Genomic DNA, 19,484 nt, shown 5'->3' on the forward strand with positions numbered 1-19,484 from the left:
CAACGGGTTAGGAACTTTCCTAGGTGAAGGCCCCTCGACCGATAGCCCACACTTTTGGTGTGGTTACCATGCTACCCACATGGATCCAGATCGAAACACTATAGTGCACATGTAACACATACATTTTGAGAATCATAATCTCATCATCTTCATTCATATGGTGCACGTGTACTCATTCATAATTCATACTTTGAGAGCTATAATTTTATCAACATCATATAATCAAATGAAATTTCAACCATAGTTTATAATAAGAGTAATATTATGACGGTATTTAAAAAGGCAATTAATATAAAGAAATAGAGGAGTTTAGGAAAATCCCCGACTTTTTCTTTTAAAAAGTTTTATTAAAATTTCGCCAAGGTAGGTTGTGTTCCCTTACTTAGACTTGCCATTAGTGTCAGGGTCGACTTTCTACCTAAATAAATTGCAAGAAGAAGTTTGAAGCCTAAAACTTAAACTAAGGTATCCTATATATATCCTACATAACATGTAACCATAATTCTTCAAATACTTCCTATTAACACAAAATCTCAACTCAAATTTACTGCATATATCTGAAATCACTAATTTATAATTTCTCTTGAAATTCAAAGTAGTACAACCAACGCCACCACCTTAGTGAACTAAATCTTCAATAGTCAGTAATTTCAACATAAAGAAACAAGAAATCATTCGACCTATCCACAGAAAATCCCCAAAAGAAATGAACTTTCTTAAATCATCTAATCCATAGTTCAAAACAACCCAATGAGCACATATACCAAAAGGTCTTAGAGGAATTATTACAAACACTTTGTTTGCTTTTATGAACCCCTATCATGCAAACCAATCAATGACCGAGTGAATCCCAAAGCAAAATCCCCAAATCCAAGCTTCAATTAACCATCACACTCTCAACAAAAACCCAATACAACCTTCAACAGGAAATTAAAATCTTTCAACACTAATACCCAACCGAAAACTTCCCAGAATTTGTTCTCAATTTAACCAAAAGAAATCAAAGTTTCCAATATTGATATCCAACCCAAAAATTCTCAAGATAAAACTTCTCAGTATAACTTCTCTCAACAAAATCTTACCCTAAAATATTAACCGACCATCAAAAGAGAACTCAATATACTAAACCATCCAACAAAATATCACAATTTGAAATCCAAACACACACACAAATTAATCCTTCAATCGCACTTAGCCACTGCCAACTAAAAACAGGGGAAGAATTAGACTCCAAAAAATTACAATAATTTTACATCCATTTGGTCATAACAGGTGGAAGAGAATCTCAAAAAAAAAAAAACAAAAAAAAATCATCTACCAGTTCGGGTTCTATCATCAAATAATCCAAAATATCAAAAGAACAATAAACCCAGCAAAAGAGAGAATCCAAAAAATTTTTACAAACAAGGTTAACCCATCATTCTCAAGAAATTCAGTACCAATCGGCCATCACTTAGAGAAGAAGAGAAACTCAAAACAATCTCAAAATTGCAATACCCATATGATTTCACTATTGAAAATCTTTCCAAAACAAGCTAAAAAATGGAAATCCAAGCCTTACTCAAAATCGAGCTCCTCCTTGTTTGGGTACCAAGAAAACGTCGAAAAAGTGTGCTCCTTGACGTCGTCAGCTCCAACCCACCGACGACCCACTCCAAAAATTGAACCTCTTGGTCTCTTTCTCGGTGAATCTCTCTATCAAACTCTCAGAATTTCTTTCTCTTGCTCTCTGTCTTCTCTCTTTCGATCTCCTCTTTGATCTCTCGCTCTCTCTGAGTTCGGTTGAAAAGAGAAAGAATAAAAAGAAGAAGGAAGGGCATGGGCGAAAAGGGAGGAGAAAGAAGAAAGGGGTATGCGTAGGTGCTGCGTGGCTTCATTTTTTCTGAGAGCAATGTGCATGTTTGCAATGTGTAGGGGAAGGGCTGAAACATGGCCATGAAGAATTTCTCTTTGAGACACGTTGGGGATGGTCTAACACTTATCCTGCAGCTCTTTATCTCTTCCTTATTTCTATAGTCTTCTTCTACTATGTGAATGTTAGTGAGTAAAATAATAAATGGTTTAGATCATGGGCTTTTTATGGCCCTAACCAAATTGGGTCAGCAGAATAAAATGAGGGCCATTACAATCCATATGCTACACTAAATCTGAGAAATTTTTATTTATTATTGTCATGTAATAAATTGCTTTGGGTTCTCATATATTAAAGAAAGATATACTATATTTTCTTTTAACAATATCTAGTATTATATAAAAATATTAATATCTTTCAATTTATTATACAAAATTTTTCTTTGGTTTCTCTTTTTATAAAAAAAAAAAAAAAAAAAAAAAAAAAAAAAAAAAAAAAATACTCTAAATTTTTCTGGGGATGTTATAATTTCGAAATCTTCATTTTCTCTAGATTTGGGCTAATCCTTGAGTAATTGAGTTTAATCTTCAATATTCTTTAGGATTTGTTTTGGAGCCTTCTAATCGTTCCCCAAGCTCCGGATAGCATTTGGGTGGATTTTGGTAAGTTTTTCAAAACTCAAGTTTTTGAGTTTTTGTTTTAAGTGTAATTTCAAGTGTCAAGTCTTAAGATTACTCTATGGGTTAGTATTTGTTGTTGTTAGAATGTTAAATGGAACCCTAGAATTCTATGGGTTTTCTATGGTCTAGCTTTTAACCATTTTTAGAGATAGGTGTGAGTCTAGAATTAAAAATGCTAATGTATTGTGCAATTTAATAATACAGTGATACATTGCACGACTTTGGTTGAGGATTCTTCCACTAAGTCACAAATCTTGCAACCAAGTGAGTATTTTACTCATTGAGAGCCCAAGGAATTTTATGTTATAAATTTATGATTGAACTATATGTGCCTATGGCGATGAGATGATATGTGAATATAATATGAATGTGAAATGTTGATTGAACTTAGTTATGAAATGGTGATAAAAAAATGATTATGAAATAATGTTTGGGAAATGATAAGATTGTATGATGAATTTGAGATATGATGTTGAAATGATGTTTGAGAAATGATAAGATTATTTGATGAATTTGACATATGATGTTGAAATAATGTTTGAAAATGATTAGATTATGTTATGAATGTGAGATATGATATTGAAATGATGTTTGAGAAATGAGGAGATTATGTTATGAATATGAGATATGATATTGAAGTGATGTTGGAGAAATGTTTTGAAGAACATTGGATTGTGTCGAGTTTTTATGATATATGGAAAAGAATGTGGAAAGAACATGATATTGATTGAAAATGAGAACCTGCATGTATGGTAATATGTACACTGAGCACAAGTAGTGTGGATGCACTAGCATAATCAGGACATGAAATGATGGAATGAGCCCGGTGGATGGATGTCCTATGGGTGGAATTGAGTAAGACCAGTATTGATGCTTATGGCTTTAGAAATAGTATAACCATAGAGTTGATGCTCTTGGGTAGGAAGTGAACCCTGCGGATTGATGCCTTAAGGTAGAGTCAATGTATAACCATAGAGTTGATGCTCTTGGATAGGAAGTGAGCCATGCGGGTTGATGCCTCACAGGTAGAGTCAATGTATAACCATAGAGTTGATACTCTTGGGTAGGAAGTGAACCCTGCGGGTTGATACGACTTGAGATGAGGAAACTACTGAGATATCATTTCCTAACGCATCTTCATCAGCAGCTAAGGAGGAACAAAAAGAGGAGCACTTGGAGTCTGTTGAGCACCTAGAGGAAATTGAGCCTCCGTCAATTTCAAATTTGTCCAATGACAAGGAAGTGAGTACTGAAACTCATTCCTTCATCATAGTCCCTCTTGAGACACTTCATGAACCCCAAGCTTCAATTTTTCAATGTTTCAAAGAGCCATCTTATGCCAAAATTCTCAATAATTTATGCACACAAGCGCGCAAATCTAAGAATCGTTGCCCTCAAAAAATTCTTTGAAGCAAGCAAGTAGTGTAATATCCAAGAAAATGTTTAATGAGTTTATTATGATTAAATAAAAATAAGTATATTTAGTGTGGTAAAATAAAACAAAGTGTTTTAGTTTTATCATATGGACTTGCAAATGGTAGCCATGAAAAGAAAATATAAGTAATATTTTTGGTCCTAAGAAAATATTAAAAAAAAAAATAGAAAAGAAAGAAAATGAAAAAATGAAAAAGAAAAAAAAAGTATAAAAAAAATAATAATAAAAAAATAATAATAATATAGGAGAGAGGTGCACGTGCACCTCCCTTCTCAAATAAATGGAAAGGCCAAATGGCCTTTCCAAAGCAGAGGTCGTGCGCCTCTACTATTAGAAGAAATAATAATAATAATAATAATAATAATAATAATAATAATAATAATAATAATAATAATAATAATAATGATGATGATGATGATGAAGGGCTATGCGGCCCTTCCTCACTTAAAAAGGAGGAAAAGAGGTAGTGCTTCTTTTCCATCTAGCCGAGAGAAGAAAAATGGGGAGAGGGGAGATTTCTCATTTCCTCCACACAAAAATTGTCATCCACGAAGATCCATCGGTCCAATTTTCGATCCATCTTCGGAAACGTGATCTACGTGTAAGGATCTACGTTTTCACCGATTGTTTTGGGGTAAAACACTAAACTCACGATTTTGTGATTTTGGGTTAAAATCTTGGAATGTGAGTTTAATCTAGTGTTTTCTTTAAGTAATGGGTTACTTAGAACTTACTTGAAGCTACCTAAACCATGGGTTTTGGTTTGGTGAAATTTTGGTGAGTTTTCCTAAACCCTAACTTTTGGGTTATGTATTTTAATTGCGATTTTTTGTGCCTAACCCTGACTAAACCTTATGGGTTAGTGTTATTAGTATTTAAATAGCAATATTATGTTATGGGTTAGTAAAATAAATTATAGTTTAAGATTGAAACCCTAATTTGATGGGTTAAATTAATTTTAAAGTTTTTAAGTGATTAAAATCTAGATTGCTAAATTATGCTAATAAGTTAGTAAATTATTGTAAAAAGATTAGTGAACGTAATTTTAGGGTTAATGTTATTTTAAATACGGTAATATTTTATGCGACTAGGTTAATGAAAATAATTTATAGATTAGTGGATATAATTTGGGGTTAGTATATAATGTTATAGGTAAATATTTGAATGGTGATTTTAATATCTAACCCTTAGTAAATACTTTGGGTTAGTGTTAATTGAGTTTAGTTAGTGTCTAGGATTTATGGGTAAGCGTTCAGAACCCTAGAAATTTTATGGGTTTTCCATGTCAACTCTTTGGTAATTTAAGAGCTAAAATATTAGTTTAGTGCTAGAAAAATATTTAGTAATTGCAATGTGTTATTTTTACAGTGGCACATTGCGAGGCATTGACTAGGGAGCTTAGTTAAGCTTGTTATCCGCGCAGTCAAGGTGAGTATTCTACTCATTGAGGGACCTTAAGAATTTAGATATATGATTTGTTATGTTTGGTTTAATTAGATGTTAACTCTATGATAATGATGTGGTATATGAAATTATGAGCTATATGGCGAAAATAAAATATGTTGATGAATTGATATTGAAGAATGCATGATATTTGTATTGTGAGCGAAAATGTGATAATGAGATAATGTAGAGATATGCATTAAGTTACATGTGAATGAATAACATGATGGTTGGATATATATATATATATATATGTGTGTGTGTGTGTGTGTGTGTGTGATTGAATTGAGAGTTGTTCAATTGAGAATATGTTGATAAGTTAATATTGAGATGATTGAAATTAATATGTTTGGAATTGTTGGGGATTGAGTAACATGAAATTATATTATGAATGTGGTATGCATCGAAAGGAAGATGAATGAGAATTATGTGATTGAGCTGTGGATCGTGGGAATTGAATATGTTGTGATAATGGTAGTATATGAGTACTTAGTATACAAGGTAAGCCTAAGGTATGTGGCTTTACTGGCAGTGTTAAAGGTAAGTCTAGGGTATGTGATTCTAACACTTGTGTATTGTTACCCTGTGGATATGTGGCTTTACGGGCGGTGTTAAAGGTAAGTCTAAGGTATGTGGCTCTAGCACTTATATATTGTTTGCCCTGCGAGTATATGGCTTTACAGGCGGTGTTAAAGGTAAGTCTAGGGTATGTGGCTCTAGCACTTGTGTATTGTTGCCCTGCGGGTATGTGGATTTACGGGCTGTGTTAAAGGCAAGTCTAGGGTATGTGGCTCTAGCACTTGTGTGTTGTTTGCCCTGCGGGTATGTGGCTTTAAGGGCGGTGCGTGTTGATATTCTTGTGTACTATGCATAAGTCCAGAGTTGTTGCCCCAAGTTACGGAGTTGGTAAAATTCGGGGTATTGCTTATGGCATGTGTGGTATATTGTATTGGAAACTGTGATAAGATATAAGAGTGAGATGAATGGTGTGACTTGTACTTAATGATGTGTTGTTGTGTGGACTTAATGATTTGAGAATAATATTGTTGAATCTTGTATGTATGTATGTTTGCGTGGATTGGTTACTCTGTAGTGAGTTTTATACTACTAAGGTGGTGAACTCATACTTTCACCTGTACAGATGTGGTTAATAACCCCACAACTGTACAGACTCTGATGCTTTGACTGCAGGTTCAGTGGATCTAATGAATGACGTTGTGGCATAGTACTTGGGATGTTATGACTGAAGCCTGACGCGACAGTTATAATGGTTGGACCATGAGTTGTCCGCCTTTTAGTAAACTTTGTTTATGGCTCGTGTCGCCTGTGACACTTGTATTTATGAGCCAGTATTTTGGTATGTATTTAATAGCTATGTAGAAGCCTTAAACTGATAGATATATTAATTAGGGCTGGCAAAACGGGTCACCCGACACAACCCGTTTATGTTAACGGGTCGGGGCTCCAGACACGACACGAACACGATTATTTCACGGGTCACCCGACACGACCCGTGAACCCGTTTAACATAACTGATCGAATCGGGTCGACACGACCCGTTTGACCCGTTTAGCTTAAATTTTTATTTATTTATTTATTATTATTATTATTTTGGGGGGGTTTTTGCAGGAACAGAAATAGAAAACATTTTCCAGTGCTCTTCTACAGAAACATGCTGCAGGACTTCCTGGATTTGCAGGAGAATTGGCCACCAGATTTTGGGGTCTGCGTCTTGGAATTTTCAATGTTGGCAGGATTCTTTCCAGCGTGCTTGGATGGATGAGGACTGAGGAGTTGCCGTGCGAACAACTTTCTTAGTTCTTACCATCTACAACATGTAACCAGGCTGGTTAAACCAGCTAAGTATCAAATCAAGTAAAAAATAAAGGCCTTCTCCAAAAAAAATATTCAGCCAAATAAAATTCTTGCTTAGTTTACTATATAACTTTATTCCAAGTTATGGAGCTCGTCTATATGGAGGACGAGGGTCAGACCCTCGTCCTACGTGGCACAAATTTTTTATTTTTTTATTCTTTGATTAAAAAAAAAATGCGTGAAAACGCGGGACGAGAGACTTTTAGACAAAATTTGTCCAAAATTTTCCCCCATTTCCCAAATCTCCCCTTCTCTACCGTCCAACGGACCAATTGCCGTCCACCAACCGAGCGCCTCCCACCTAGACGACCGGCCCACCGACCGACACCATCCCTCTCCCAGCTCTCTCTCTCTCTCTCTCTCTCTCTCTCTCTCTCTCTCTCTCTCTCTCTCTCTCTCTCTCTCTCTCTCGGACCCAGCAGACCGACGGCCCACGAGCACCGCAAATCTCAGTCCAGGTCCGACGAGAAGCTGCGCCAGAGCCGACGATGAGCACCGCCGATCTCTGGTTAGTCTCCCTCTCTCAGCAGATCTCTGACGAGGAGCGCCAGAGCTGGGCTTTTTCTGGATAGCGGTGGGTGGCGATCGGAGGTGCTAGTGGTGGAGAGACGCTATTGGCGGGGTAGGGGAAAGCTGAAACGGTCAGCTTGGTCGGCGTGTTTGTGGCGGCAGCGGTCGGAGGTGGGTGGGGAAGGGGACGGTGGAGATGGAGGGATAAGGCTTGGGGGATTTTGAAATTTTGAGGAAGATGTGTTTTCTGAAATGGGGGAAACGTGAAAAGTTTTCACGCGTTTTTTTTTTTTAATCAAAGAATAAAAAAATAAAAAATTTGTGCCAGTGTGCCACGGAGGACGAGGGTCCTCCGTATAGACGAGCTCCAAGTTATGACAATATATTTATAGCCAGGTAACTTAGGAATAGGTGTTTTTATGGCAGAGTTAGAGGACCTCTTCTTGCCCTGTTCGGCCTACAACATTAAGAGCCAATGGTATGGTAAGAAATTAAGAATAGTATTATTTAAAAAAAAAAAATACTATGCCAACAATGTCCAGAATGTTCAAAAATAACAAGAAAATCATGCAGAATCCAATAAATATCTTAATACATTCTTAGTTGTTTCTTCAAGCTCCTCATCAGAGTCGTCATCAGTATCGTCACCAATTTCAGAGTCATCAGTATCGTCACCAATTTCAGAGTCATCATCATCATCCTCATCACTATCATTATCCATATCCTGCCACAGTAAGATAAGAAAATTTAAATACTGATAAAATGGTTTTCAATAAACACCAACATAAAAGGGTGGAATAGTACATTATGTACATATAGTCTAAAGAGCAAACAAAAGGGGATTCGGTGGAAAGGAGTGACACACTATGGACAGAAACCAGAGCACAACACCTTGAAGGCCCAGAATGTTTGTTATAATATCCAAAAGAATCAAAACATTGAAATAAAAGATGTCCACCTTTTTGCGTTCAGTAGAGGGACGAACATCAAGTAGGGTTTTGTTAGATAGCTGAATTGCATACCCAGCTTCTCTTGGCATAAGAACTTTAACCTTTTCTTCCCTGACCTATAGAAAACAGTCAAAGCATTATATAAAATTCCTAAGCCTCACAACTTGCATTCATTTAGGCAATTCAATCACAATCATACTAAATAAACTACAGTTGATACAAAGATTGGCATAATCAAGTTATTAAGGCAAGAGCTAAAAAGTTAGGGCTCCCTGGCAAGACCTGGCCAAGGAAAGGCCCAAGTGCATTAGGTTGGTTTCTTGGGATGCTCCAAGTTGGTTTTGCCGATTTGGAATGACCCTGTTGCAGACATGAAAAGCAGCGGATAATTCAATCAGTGGAAGGGTGCACATAGCCAAATGAGTGAACAGAAATGTTTCTAGGGCAAAAAATAAAGGACCCGGTTCAAAGTGTTCGACATACAATGGGACAACACAAAGAAACACTCGAGAAAAAAACCTTTTATGGATACAAAAAGTTGCACTTCAGTAAACTCCCTCCCACAAAGTCACAAATGATATTGAATGCCTACCAATCACCGGATGGTATATCAAACGAAGGACAATCATATGCTAAGGATCGTCTCACTAAGACACCAAAAAAAAAGAAAAACTAAATTGACAATGATAAGAATGACAATCAAATATAGACTATACAAAGTAAAAAACAAAGAAAAAATCCTTCAAAACAAAAACAATATACACTGAAACATAATTCATGCGAAGTCACCTACTCAAACACCTTAAAAAAATTCACTATGAAAAATCCCAAGTAGCTTCACCTGTCCATACAGTTCAAGCATATGAAACCCAATAAATACATTCTTAAGAATAAGAAGAAGAAAAAAATCAGTAGCAGAAAAAGTTTATTAAAAGAGGACCTGATGGAGAGGAGGGAGAGGACAAGCATGGGAGGGGCAATCTTGACGGCCAGGGCCTTGTCGAGGAACTTCCACGTGATGGGCACGTGATTTCCTAAGCAAATGTGAGACCAGGAGATGTACGAGACCAAATATTGTACCAAAACAAGGAGCTATAAGACAATCACAGAAGCACACGGTTAAGTTGATAATTTCTTCTCAAAGAAACCAAAAACAACCAAAAGGAAATAATTAACAAGACACAAAATTTGGCTTTCTTTTCCCTTCCTTCATCTTTTTAGCAACCAAACATTGACAGAGACAAAAAAACCCACAAAAAATAAGTGACTAGTAGACTAGCACCAAATCATCTCTAAACTCCTACTCCTAATCTTCTAGTAGACTAGCACTAAATCACTTAATATGTTTAATTGTCTAATCAAATAAAAAAAAAAAAAACACTACATCATCATTACAAATTTACAAATACAAAAAACTGCATCATAATTGTCCACTCTTGAGTCTTGATTTCTTGAATGGCCTACATATGCCCATTGTCCATCAGATTGGGTCCAATGCAGGTTAGTTTGACATGCCCATCTTTGTCATTCAGCTCCAATACCTAAAGGAAAAAAATAGAATAATTACATTGGGAGGTGAAAAAGTTTAAAATGTCAACTAACATCATTTACTTTCTACAACTCAATATCGATCTAACAGATTGTACCATTCTGCCTCACATGCTAAAACACAAACAATAACATAAGAACAAACGAAAGAATAGGGGATCTCACAGGAACTGCTACTATCTAATGTCAAAACATCATTTTCTTCATTATCCACCTTCATTGAAGTTTGTTCTATATCAAAAGATAAAAGAAATTAATCTCATTAAAATAAGATGAAAAAATACAAGTAAATGAAGAAATTAAAAATGCAAATAACTTATATTACCTTGCTCTCCATATAACCAATCTCTAGTGCAAACCAATGCCATAACAATATCAGGCTTGAGTGAACTCCTATACTGATCAATCACACGTCCACCAATACTAAAAGTGGATTCTGAAGCAACAGTAGAAATAGGAATACTCAAAACATCACGAGCCATGGCAACTACTTCAGGATAACGAAATTCATTTCCTTTCCAAAATGAAAGGATGTCAAATGTCGTGTTCTTATCCAAATACTTGGGTTCATCCAAATAAAGTTCTAATTGAGTCTTTTGTGCATCAGGATCGACTCCATCAAATGCTAGAAAATCCTACATAAAAAAGAGATAAAATAAACAAAAAATTAGACTAATTAGTAAGTGATTATGAATATATATATATATATATATATATATATATATATATATATATATATATATATATTAAGTTACTACTTACTAACAAGCTAAGAATTTAAGCAACTTGTGATATTATTTACCTTTTCCCAATCTAAATCTTCTTGGGGTTGAACAATTGTGGAGCTTGAAGTTGTAGGAGCACTATACTCCATAAAAAGTTTGGTTAGCATTTTCGTTACATTCTCATACTTTTGAGAATCAGCTCCATAAATCTTCGTATAGTAATACTTTACAAGGCGCAGCTTGTAATGAGGATCTAAGACAACTGCAATGGCCAACACTAAACTGAATTCTATCCAATATTTCTCAAATTTAGATATCATTTGACTCACTATTAAGGGAAAACTACAATTTACCCCCATGATGTTTACACCAATTTGCAATCTTGGTACCAATGTTTCGATTGCGTCAATTGCACCCAAGAAAGTTACAAAAATTTGCAATCCACCCCCTTCCGTCCAATTGTGCCGTTTGAAGAGACGGAAGTGTCCCCACGTGCCGCGCACATGCCTTTTTTGGACAAAGGTGGACAAAAATGCCCTCATTTAAACGGCATCGTTTTGTCCAAAAAATCCCAAAAAATTCATCAAAACACTTTAGGCCTCCCCAAACCGTAGGATATGAACCTGGGACACGTGTCCCTCCTCAAAGCCGTCCTCCTCTCTTCGTCTATTTTATGTTTAGAAAATAGGTTTGTGTTTTCGTGTTATTCGGCCGGAGAAGCTTGAGCTTTTTCAATGTTTTCCCGTTCTCTCTAACAGGTTCACCATCTCCTCCGAGTTGTCTACCTCAACCGCGACGTGGAGGAGTGACTGGGCTTCAACGGGTTAGAATCGACTAGGATAGGCTCTACCGCTTTTCAACCGTCCCCTCGAACACGAAGCTCGTCGTCGTCGTCAGGAAGCTCGTTGGATGTCCCTATTATTAGGGAATATAGTAATATACACATATATTGGCCCTTTATGAAAATCTATGTCTATGTTTATAATTAAACATTCATATAATAGTCGAAGGTATGGAAGACAAGAACTGTTGGGTTTCACTTCGGAATTTCCGCACTGCATGTAAGACAAGCTATGTGTGTCGGTGCTGCTATCCCTTAGCTAGAAAATAACGTGTTGTTCGGTCCCTGCTATGACTTTTTCCCTTAGCTTTCATGTCCTTCTTAAAACTGGACAGAGATGCTTTAGATGACACCAATCCTGGAGACTAATTATGCAAAGTAAACACATGGATATTCGGTGCTTTGCTGAAGCATTTATTGCATATGTTTTTCTTCTTTTTTGATTTTTTTTTTGATTTTTTTTTTGCTTCAAAAAACAAACGACTCCCAGGATTTCCAATGTGGAGAAACCACACTTTCTTTTTAGTCTCGCCAATAAGGTTAATTATGGAGTGGGTATTAAGAGTTGTTAGTTGGTTAAACCATCCAATTTGTAGAATCAGAATTTGAGCCCACAGACCTAACTTCGTTGCACTAATTAAAATGATTCCTTTCACTTGCCTCTCTTAATACCCACTCCATAATAGAGGCTCTGTTCTCCTCTGTTTTAACAAACAAAAACAGAGGCCCCTATCATTTGCCCTTCTTCGACCCAAGCGACGACTTCCATGTTTACTCCCCATACGGCCTCGACGAGTCCGTCATCAAGATATATAAGTTGGCATATACAATAGTCGATAGTGTAAAGAAGGAGAAACTACCATTGGAGTATTCAGTGTAAGCCAAAACAAGAAATATAAGTTGAAATCATTCGTACTTTTGAGGTGGCTGCAACGTTCTCTAACTACAGCAAGACGCTAGCAACATTCTCTAACTACAGTTAAGCAAACATGTTTCATTAGATATTCATATACCCATTGTACCGTTGAATAAGGAAAGCTAAACAGCAATCTTGTATCAAAGGATTATATTCATGTCACAAATGGCACTTGTGTTAAGTGATTATTTTAGTGATTGCAGTAGAGTTTTTCAATAATGAGTGTAGCGTGATTATTTCAGTGATTCCTATTGTAAGTTGAGAAGGAAGTCGTAGGTGTATGTCTTTGATCGTCTTCAACTTGGAAGTTGTGGTGAACATTCCTCTGTTCACCCCTGTTTTACCCAACCAAAATAGAGGTTTGTTCACAGTGGCATGGCAGAAAAGTTAGACCAGTCAGGATCACTCTCCATCTCTGGTCAGGACCCAACCAAGCGGTGGTCTGGTCTCTAAACGAGCTTGCATTGATTTCGTTAGATGCAGTGAGTGCCATTAGCGGATTTTTGGGTGACTTACTCCATTCCTTGAGGTATGGGTCTGAGAGGTTTTTGGGCACGACCAAGTTTTGAACTTCCTGATTCTGTGGGTCGATTTCGGTGTAGAGAATGATTGGTTCGTCGGTGGGGAGGATTGTGGTAGAACCCAACCAGCAACCATTGAATACGGGAATGCAGTGGTTAATTAGTTTTAGAGACGAAGAAGACGACGACGACGACGACGTGGACATGCATGGATGAGTTTCATTTTTTGGTGTTTTACACTAAACGCTGCCGTTTAAATAAGGGCATTTTCGGTCTTTTTTATTTCTAACTTATAAATAAACGGCTTTTTTTTTAAGGGTAATTTCGTCCGGTTATCTGCATATAAGGCATGTGCGTGGCACGTGGGGTCACTTCCGTCTCTTTAGACGGCACAATTGGACGGAAGGGGGTGGATTGTAAATTTTTGCAACTTTCTTGGGTGCAATTGATGCAATCGAACCATTGGTACTAGAATTGCAAATTGGTGTAAACATCAGGAGGGTAAATTGCAGTTTTCCCCACTATTAATCTTTTATATCCATCTTCACTCACAAGCTCTTGCTTTAAATTCACATAAATCAATGCTACCATGGGAAAGTATAGATTGGCTGTGGGATATTTAGTACCAGAAAAAGCACATGTAGCACGATAAAAGCATCCTAAGAAACTACTTATATCAATCACCTTTTCCCATTCAAGTGCATTAGGACAAAACGTATAGTTTTTATCGGTCATATCCAAATAAGCAAAAGCACGCCTATAATGAATTGCACTCTCAAGCATAAGATATGTCGAATTCCATCTAGTTGGCACATCTTGCTTTAATCCCTTGTTACTATCCAATGACATTTGATTGACAGCTTGAAGAAAACTTCGTTTTCTCATTTGTGATCCTCTAAAATATTTAACACTATCTCGAATCTTTTGGATAGTATCGGTGATCTCTTTCAATCCATCTTGCACAATCAAATTAAGAATATGGGCACAACAACGCATATGAAACAAATCACCATCACAAGGAAGGGCTTTCTTCATGTTTAATTTTAGTTTGAGATTCACAACACACAAATCATTCACAGAAGCATTATCTAACGTTATAGAGAAAACCTTTTTATCAATCCCCCATTCTTCTAGCAAACAACATATATTTTCAACCAAAGATGCACCATTATGTGGTGGGGGCATGAATAAAAAGCTTAACACCCTTTTAGATAATGCCCAATTCTTGTCAATGAAATGAGCAGTGAGGCAAATATACCCATCAGTTTTCAAAGAAGTACACAAATCTGATGTCAAACTAATCCTCCCAGGACAAACATTTAACAAAGACTTAACCTTTTGTTTCTCCAATATATGCATCTTAATCAAATCAGCCTTAGCAGTATTTCTACTAACTAATGGTACATCACTACGCAAGTATCTATGCACTTCTCTTACACCATCATATTCAACATATGAAAAAGACAAGTCATGCTTAATAATTGTACCAACCAGCAATTCTCTATATCTTTTAGGACAAAATTTTGAGGCACTTACTGACAAAGTTCCTTGATCTCTAGATAGGAGCATTTGCTGAATATCTTGATCAGTTTTCCCCCTACAAACCTTCATATGCTTATGTAGATTTTCAGTTCCATGTGAACTATTAGCTATATACTTGTGATCACAAAACTTGCATTTTGCCCATATCCTTTTGTCATTAGGATCCATAGAAGAGAGTTCAACAAAATGGGTCCAAACTGTTGAGGTCTTCCTACGCTTCTTCTGGACCTTTTTTGTCATCATCAAATTCGTATGAATAGAAGGATCCTCCATTGTATCTATCTCAACCACATCGTCATCGAATACAACCTAATCTTCGTTAATCACCTACACACATAATCGTTAGTAAGTTAGAATGAAGAAAAAAAAAATAATATGATGAGTTTCAATTTTCTTTACTACTCAACTAAAAAGCTAGAAGAGAGAGAGAGAGAGAGAGAGAGAGAGAGAGAAAGTAGGTAAGACTTCTACATCAAAGTATGTGCTATAATGTCCAAACTAAGTTGTTACGCATCTAATTAATTTTAGATTACAAGTTCTAAAGCATATCAAACACCCCCACCCCCCACCACCCCCCCCCCAAAAAAAAAAAAAAAAGATTATTTTAAAAGAAACTGTTGCAATTAAAGAGTTTAAGCAATTAAGTTCCATCCTATAAAATGGACTTTAAACATTTATAATATGTGAATATATGATTTGGTTGACCAAACTATGAGATGCCTAAGGCTACTAGTATTGGGTTTATCAACTTTATCCCTCTCTCTCTGCCTTTTCTTTTTGGGTGGAATCTTTTTGTAATTTACAAGGTGAATCAAAAATGTTAATGTCTATTTATGTTTATGTATCAAGTATATATAGGTTTTATGGTAATAAGAATTTTCAGCAACTTTCCTCTTTTAAGTGAGGAAAGAAAAGCACAATCATGATGACAAAGTTAAAAAAAAAAATGCTCACTTATGTCAACTTCTTTATTGTGATATTCACTTTCTTGAAAAGGTTCATTTTTTATCATGCTCTTTTGAGCTGAACACTTACATAGACAGTAAACCAAATACATCATCAATTCCAGAAGATTGTCAATGGCTGCTGGTTAAGGTTAGGTTTGTGAGTCATTGGGTATGACCATAAAGCATCAACTTCAATCAAATAAGTAGACTAAAGACATTGTGGACTGTAAAGTGTAAACAATAAACAACAACAAAAAGGACAACAATACAATACAATGGATAATGGATCACGCAAATCATACACATTGTGGACTGTAAACAGCAACAACAAAAAGGAAAACAATACAATGAACAAAATGCTTCTTCCCATTAATTTGCACATCCCAATCTTCGTAAAATGAGTTTCATCTAAGCAATTTCTTTTCTTTTCTTTTTCTTCTTTGTTTATGCATTTACAGACACATTAAAGTATACTAGAAGGCAGTGTTAACTTTCCATTTGTTCACAAAAAAATTCTGAACAGATTTTGAACAAGTAGGCAAGCATCATAGATTATCGGATTATGATTTTATACCCATAATAATGAGGCTCTAAAAAATTAAAAATAGAAATCAACTAACATACCGGCAGACCCGGCGGTACTGGATGCGACAGCGGCCGGAGAGAGCGGCAGAGAGACGGGGAGAGCAGACTGCAGAGACTTGAGAGAGAGAGCGTCGAGCGCGGTGACTCGGCGAGTTTGAAGGAGAAGAGAAGGGCGGCGGCGCGGCGAGTTGAAGGAAAAATCCAAAAAGAAAAAGCTAGGGTTTTCTACTTTTCTTTCACTTTTCTCACTTTTCCGGTTTTGTTTGTTTTTTCACTGTTTTGAATTTTGATTCTTTGAGCTTTCAACTTTTCACTATGTTTATTGTTTTCACTTTTCAGATAATTCCCCATTCTCGGTTTTCACTTCCCCCCCCCCCCCCCCCCCAATTTCCCATTCAGCCATTTCGCCATTCTCCCTTTTTTTTTTTTTTCTTTTTCTTTTTTTTTTTTCCTTAAAAAAAAAGAAAAAGAAAAAAGCTAATCGTGTCTGGCGGGTCACCCACGACACGACCCGCCAGACCAAGATAAACGGGTCGACCCGTTTATGACCCAAACCCTCTAATTTCGTGTCGTGTTCGTGTCGGGTCGTGTCAAAATTGCCAGCCCTAATATTAATGGCTCTTTTGTTGTGATTAACTGTTGTTTATAGATGTACCTTCCTCTATGTTGATAATGTTATCATTTAATATCCACTGCGTAGATGTAACTCTGATTATCTGGTACATGTTATGGACTGTGTATCGTATGTTGGCTGAGCGACATGTAGTCATGCCACTGTGATGACTCATTTTATGTTTTCAAAAAAAAAAAAAAAAAATCGGGTCGTCACAAGTAGGCTACCTAAGATGGCAAAACATTCTTCCAAAGGGCTATCAAATTCTAAAAAAGAAATAGTGGAAGGGATTGGTTGGACATCCAAATGATCGAGGAAGGTACTGTAAAATTTCTTTTCCATTTTACTTTCCGCACATTTTTTTGTCCTTTTTCATTTTATTTCTTTTCATTTTATTTTTGTTTCTGATAGCAATTAATCTTTTGATGATTGTTTCTATGCGAAAAGATTGCTGTTAGTTTTGTTGACAGGTGTTTTGGTGTTTAAGTTTGGGGGACGCCTGAACCTTTTTCACACCTTGATGTTTCCTTACTTCTGGTAATGTATTTCTATACAACACATGGAGGACAATGTGTTATTCAAGTTTGGGGGTATGGAAAAACATTCTGTCTATTTGTTTGTTTGTTTTTTTTTTTTTTTTTTTTTTTATCTTTTTGGTCTAGAAAATTTTGAAAAATAAAAATAAAATTGTGTTATGTGGTTAATTGAGCATAATTATATCGCAATTGTGGTTTGCATATTATTAGTTTATTTAATATCTTGAACATTGCATGTCATTAGAAATCTAAATAGTTTGACTCACTTGTTGGATTAGAGATACTTCATTTGTTTGAGTTGATTATTACAAGCACTTTAACATAGGGTCTGTGAGGTATGAGATTTGAATTAAGGAATGTGTGTCTTGATATTTGTAGGATGATTTGTTGAGGAAACCATTGCTTATTTTCAAAAAAAAAAAAAGAAAAAAGAAAAAAGAAAAAAGAAAAAAAAAGATAAATAATAATAATAAATAATATCATCAGTTTGAGTTCTCATTTAGTAATCGGGTCTCTTGCCTCACTAAGCATTGAGTGTTCGCATAAAAATATGAGAAATTCAATTTGGTTGATTGTATGGCTAGTTTGACTTCGTATCCTTTTTACTTCAGTAATTAAGCCCTTAGGCATGTTTCTACATCTAGTGTCATAAAACCATCTGATTTAAGAGTCACTGACCCAACACTCGTTACATAGGTCAATTAGAAAGCTTAAAGGAGTCAGGCATTGCACAGCATACACAAAAAAATAATAACAATAAAAAAATGCATATTTTGATTTAAGCATTGGTTATTCTAATCTGATAAAATTCCTATGACTTTTGGGATACACAAACCTTGAGAAAAATTGAAACCTCATGAGTCTATGTTAATCTCACTTTACACTTTTTGGAACATGTGTTGTCTTAATTTTTCAACTATAAATTAAATGATTTGTGATGTCCTGATGTGATTGTGATGCTCATCTTGTTAAACCTGCTCATGATGTATAAACCATGTATTTGTCTGCATATTCTTTCTTGTTGACAACATAGTGCTTTAAAATGTTTGTAGGTATCATTTCTGACAAACCCTCACGAGACTTCACTCGTCCACTAGGGAGTCCTAAGGGTTTAAAAGGCTTGTTTCATATGCTAAATGCAATCGTCTCTCCCCCGATAGCGAACTTATGTTACATGTTTTGATTTTATTTTTCATTTTGTTTTGTTAAGGGACTAGCAAAATGTAAATTTGAGGGTATTTGATGAGTGCATAATATTGTATATTTGGACCCCTGAATTTGCATTTGTTAAATCTTTAGTTTTGTTATTTTCTAATGTTTTTGGTTAGTTTTAGTGTTTAATTATTTGCAGGTCATTGAGAGAAAATGACGATATTTATGCGGAATTGCAAAAAAAAAAAAAAAAAAAAGGAAATAAAAATGAATGAGATATTTTGTAGAAGATAAAAAAGATAGGAAAATTGAAGAAAGCCAATAAGCTTGCTTTTAAGTGTAGGACCAAAATCAAAAAAAAAAAAAAAAATGAAAGAAGAAGAAAAAAATTGAGGAAAGCAAAGCTTCTTGTTACGTGGGACCTACAAGAAAAAAAGAAAAGAAAAAAATAAAGTCTTGTATACGTGAACTGAGCAAAGAAAGCAAATAAGATTTTTTTTTACACAAGGGTAGAAGCATCATTTTGGTTTCTTTTTCTAACCATAGCAGCATCTAATATAAAGGAAGCTTTTCTTCTATAAAAGTGGGGGAAAAAATGTGAGTGAACGTGTGGGATAGGAGGCACAAGTCAGAATTGTAGCTGTTTGGTGCATTTTTCATCTTGTAAAGTTTTTCTTTTTGTAAGTCTCTCATGTTTATGTTTTTAATAAAAGTTAGTATTTTGTTTTTAGTCATGAGAGGCTAAAATCTTCAACTAAAGTTGAAGATGAAACCTCGTCATTGATTAGATTTCGTATTTTCATGTTTTGTTCG

At 35.6% G+C, this 19,484-nt stretch overlaps 1 long non-coding RNA gene across 2 annotated transcripts; it reads left to right on the forward strand.

The window, feature by feature from the left end:
* Nucleotides 1-4,454: 4,454 nt before the first annotated feature.
* Nucleotides 4,455-7,319, forward strand: LOC133869883 (uncharacterized). Of its 2 annotated transcripts, XR_009900568.1 has the most exons (4): nucleotides 4,455-4,601; nucleotides 5,336-5,395; nucleotides 6,552-6,767; nucleotides 7,040-7,319. It is a non-coding gene; the product is annotated as an uncharacterized LOC133869883 (long non-coding RNA). The 2 variants fall into 2 exon arrangements; XR_009900567.1 differs by having other exon boundaries at nucleotides 6,552-7,319.
* The last annotated feature ends 12,165 nt before the right edge of the window (nucleotides 7,320-19,484 follow it).

The sequence above is a fragment of the Alnus glutinosa genome, chromosome 5 (genome assembly GCF_958979055.1).
Source record: "Alnus glutinosa chromosome 5, dhAlnGlut1.1, whole genome shotgun sequence".
NCBI classification, from domain to species: Eukaryota; Viridiplantae; Streptophyta; class Magnoliopsida; order Fagales; family Betulaceae; genus Alnus; species Alnus glutinosa.